Source organism: Pseudopodoces humilis, chromosome 29, assembly GCF_049639895.1.
Source record: "Pseudopodoces humilis isolate 2021_Gansu_Grassland_sample_001 chromosome 29, ASM4963989v1, whole genome shotgun sequence".
Classification (NCBI taxonomy): domain Eukaryota; kingdom Metazoa; phylum Chordata; class Aves; order Passeriformes; family Paridae; genus Pseudopodoces; species Pseudopodoces humilis.
Genome location: NC_142228.1, coordinates 5,109,219 through 5,113,480, shown reverse-complemented (window position 1 = coordinate 5,113,480; position 4,262 = coordinate 5,109,219). Strand labels below are relative to the sequence as shown.

Here is a 4,262-nt window from a genome sequence, read left to right as displayed (position 1 = left end):
CAGGGACAGCCACAGCTTCTCACCTCAGCCTCCCAAGACCAAACTTCCCTGTTTTGGAACAAAGCAGGATAGCCCTGGCCCCTGAGGTGCTGAATTCATTCACCTGCCTGCAACAGAGCCTTTGCTCTGCTCACTGCCTTGTGTACTTGGCCAAGTTTCTCAAGCATTTCTGGTGCATTTGCAGCTGCTCCCTACATGGCTTTTGCAATGGATGGGGACTCCAGAGTTATTTAAAAGATGCAATCTATCACAAACCATCAAAGTTGTTCAAAGCACTTGTACAAAACCCAAGAATTATTCCTAAGACAGAGAAAAACTGAAGCCTGCAATAGGAATCTGCATATCTGATGAGCTGGAATATCCAAGGATGGCTTTGCTTATCTTTGAGACATGTAGTGCTTGACCTATGCACAAGACATCATCACAGGAAAGTTCAGGAATGGATTTTCTTTTGAAAGTAATATCCTTGGTTTCACCATTTTTCATGCAGTTCCCTTTCTAATTCCCAGCTGAAGTAAGCTGCAATTCTGATCCTCACAAAGAGAACATGAGGAAGGGCTGTTCTTACAGTGCAGGCCCCACCAAGGCAAGTGTAAAATTAAATGGGATTAATTTAACCAGATTATATCCTTGTAGCAAATACTCCTGGCCCAGAATCAGAATCACATCACTTCTGCCTCTAATTAATTGCCTGTCAGCTGAGCTGGGTGGCTGTGCACAGCACTCACCTGCAGCAGAGATGAGGTTGTAGAAGCAATTTAATCCCTTTTCATTGCAAATGAAGCTAAATTGCTCCATCTTGCCTTCCTTGAGCTGGAGTGGAGGCTCAGGACTGCTACAGGAGCAGATTAGCATCAGGCTTCCCTGAAGGGCTGAAGTGGCCTTGATTTGCTTTATCTTAATTTGCTTTAGATAAACTCAGTCACTTAAAGAAGTTCATTGTAAGGAATTTTCGGGAGGGTTTTGGTGAAGACAAACCCGTGGTGGATTCAATTTCCTTTTCTTTTCTCTCTACAAACATTTTTTTCTGCTCTGGACCAACAAAGAGCTGCCTCTGCAGAAGGTGGGAGCAGAACCAACACAAGCTCCATTCAAAGCCTCTCCTAATTTGTTTCCCCAGCTTCACTCCTGACATCAGTAGGGCTCCAGGAGCTGTTTACATTTAGCTCCAATAACTTCAGATAATGTACTATTAACTGCTGAACTAATGATCCCAGACTTAGCATTTCCATCAGGACCTTGCCCCATTGAGCTGACACTCCTCAAATCATTTTCTTTCTCATTAAAGTAATTAAAGACAACTGCTGGAAAGACCTTCAGGCAATCAGAGACAGAGCTGATAATCAGCCAAGCACATCCACAGTTGTGGCTCTTTTGATCTGCAGTTGAATTGCTGGAGGTTGGGCACGGATCTGTATTTTCTGTGTGTAAGGGTGCCTGGCTCCAAGGGACAGTGAGGGGCACTTGGGCCTGTCCTCTTCTGGTGGCACTTCTGGCTGATGGAGCAATGAACATTCCCAGGTTCCTGTTTCCCTGGATCTGCACTGGCCAAGAGTTTCTGAGTGGTTTTCCTTCACTGTAGGGTTTTATGGAGAAGAGGCAGAAACATAAGAGGGGATGGAGATTCTTTTGTGTGTTTGTGCTGCAGAGGAATTCAGTGAAGAAATTTCCCCTGGGGATCCAGGGCTGTGCAGCGATGAGGGGAAGAGCTTTCGGAAACTTAAGCCCAGTCTAAATTTGGCCTTGCCCACACATCCCCATTTGTGAGGAGTATTTCAGAGGAGTTTTGCGATTCCATTCCCCACAGACAGGAACACCATGTTACTGTCAAACATGCCCTGGATCTGCTTCATTTCTTCTAAGGAAGGATTTCTTCCTGGAAAGGGTGGTCAGGCCTTGGCAGGGGCTGCCCAGGGTGTTGGTGGAGTTCTCATCCCTGGAGGTGTCCAAAGAACACTTGGACATGGCACTCAGAGCTCTGGGCTGAATGACAAGGTGGAGATCAGGCACAGGGTAGGATCAATGGCCTTGGAGGGCTTTTCCATCCTCAGTAATTCTTGGATTCTGTGATTAAGTCTCTCATTCTCCATAAATATAAAAATAATTTCTGAGGACTACAATTGCAGCTGTTGGGCAGTGGACTCATGGCTTCCATGGGTGATCTGGCTGCTGGTGTTTTTCAGGGCTTTGCCCCACCTGTCCCTGCAGCCCCTGGCCCAGGAGGAGCCATTTCAGGAGCACCTGGGCTGAGATCAGGGCTCATTCCTGTGGAATGAGATGTTCATCCTTCCCTGGGGCCAGTTCTGGGGGTACCCAGTAAGGGTCCCATGGGTTACTTCAGCCAGGTCAGGACTGTGGGTGACCTGGTGAGGTGGATCTGCTCAGATTTGGGGTTGGTTTGAGGCAAGGGAGGGAGGAAGAGTCTGGAAGCAAGGGGAGAGGTGGAAGCAGAGGCTGCTGTTGGATCAGCTCATCCCATGAGCTGGAGCTTTCAGAGCCTTTCAGTGCTGCAATGCTCCAATTTCCCCACTGGTCTGAGAAACTGGGCTTCTTCTGCTGTTTGTGGAGCTCTTCTCTCTGCTCTCTCCTGTGCTGCCTTCCCTGTGCAATTGTCAGTACAGCCTCACTTTTCATTTCCAACACCTCAGCCCTGACTCAGGGGAATGATGCTAGGGAGATTTAAAATCAGCTGATGTCTCTGGGCAGGTTTGAGCCAATTTACCATGGCTTAGGGAAATGGGGAAGGGGCTGGAGCCCCAGGAGGGGCTGAGGGAGCTGGAAAGGGGCTCAGCCTGGAGCAGAGGAGGCTCAGGGGGCCCTTCTGGCTCTGCACAAGTCCCTGGCAGGAGGGGACAGCCGGGGGGGTCGGGCTCTGCTCCCAGGGAACAGGGACAGGAGGAGAGGGAACGGCCTCAGGCTGGGCCAGGGGAGGCTCAGGGTGGATATTGAGAGAAATTTCTTCATGGAAAAGGTTGCAAAACATTGGAATGCCCAGTGCAGTGGTGAAATCCCCATCTCTGGAAGTGTTCAGAAAACACGTGGATGTGGCACTTGGGGATATGGGTCAGTGGTGATGGTGATGGTTGGACTCAATGACCTTAGAGATCTTTCCCAAACTTAATGATCCCATGACTTTGTGATTCTGAGTAAGAGCCAGGACAAAGCCAGAGGAAGCAGCAGTGAGAAGGACACTTGGAAATCACATAGAAACCTTGCAAGAGTTTTTGTGTGGGTTCTTAACTGGCACAGACAGGGGTTATGAAACTCGGTGTTATTTTCTTGGTTCAGACCTTGGGAAGTGTCCAGGCTTTGACAGGAGCAGTTTCCTTTGCTCTGTCTTCAGTTGATCAGCTTTCTACTGACCCCAAAGCCCAGGAGAAGCTCAGGTAATTATTTTCAATTGTTTTTTGGGGAGAGCTGATTAAAAGTGACTGAGGCCCTAATGAAAGCTGACCAGCTTTCCAAACTTGAGATGAAAATCCTTTGGCTTCCTTCCCCTGGGCTGGAGAGGGAACACTAGAATTAAAGGCAGGGGGAGATAGGAACAATTAACAAAACTCCTCCAGCGGGGCAATTTTGAAAATAAAGCAGATTTATAGTAGAAGTTCAATTTTGTGGAGAAGTTCCCTAAGCAGAGCATGGTGCAGCTCATTCTCTTGTGCTGTAAATTAGTATAATTTCAGGATTTTGAAGAACAGATCATCTCCTTTTGCAGTTACTCCAAAAGCAGCTACTGCAGTCAAAGCACTGTTCCAAGGCTGTTCTCAGTGGATGCTGCCAATTTATCCTGGAAGAATACAAGAGACAGCTCTGCAGCTTCGTGACAAAGGTTTAATTCAGCTTTACACAGCCCTGATTTCAATTTACACAGAGAAATCCTGCTCCAGTCACTCAGTGTTTCTTATCAGGGCAGATTCCATGTTGGCTGAATAACTTGTTATGAATCTGCTGCAGCTGCCTCGAGTCCTGGTAACCACAGCCAACTTTTCTGATAAACATCTCCCCACGTTCTGAACGCTCATTATCACTCGTGTGCACTTGGCTTTTTCTGCAGCGATGCGGAAGAGAAACAGCTCCAGATCCTGCACAGAAGGAGAAACAGAGAAAATGGGTTGTGACCCACCTGGAATTTGAGGAAAAAGAGAAGAAAAACACTTTGGGCTTGAATGTTTGATCTGATGTAAATCAGGGAATCGTGGGTTGGGAGGGACCTCAAATCCCACCCATTCCCACCCCTGCCATGGCAGGGACACCTCCCACTG

At 47.8% G+C, this 4,262-nt stretch overlaps 1 long non-coding RNA gene across 1 annotated transcript; it reads left to right on the top strand.

Annotated features, from left to right (window-relative positions):
* The first annotated feature begins 1,327 nt into the window (after nucleotides 1-1,327).
* On the top strand, nucleotides 1,328-4,027 carry LOC148182488 (uncharacterized). The gene is made up of 3 exons (XR_015774666.1): nucleotides 1,328-1,399; nucleotides 3,289-3,386; nucleotides 3,716-4,027. It is a non-coding gene; the product is annotated as an uncharacterized LOC148182488 (long non-coding RNA).
* The last annotated feature ends 235 nt before the right edge of the window (nucleotides 4,028-4,262 follow it).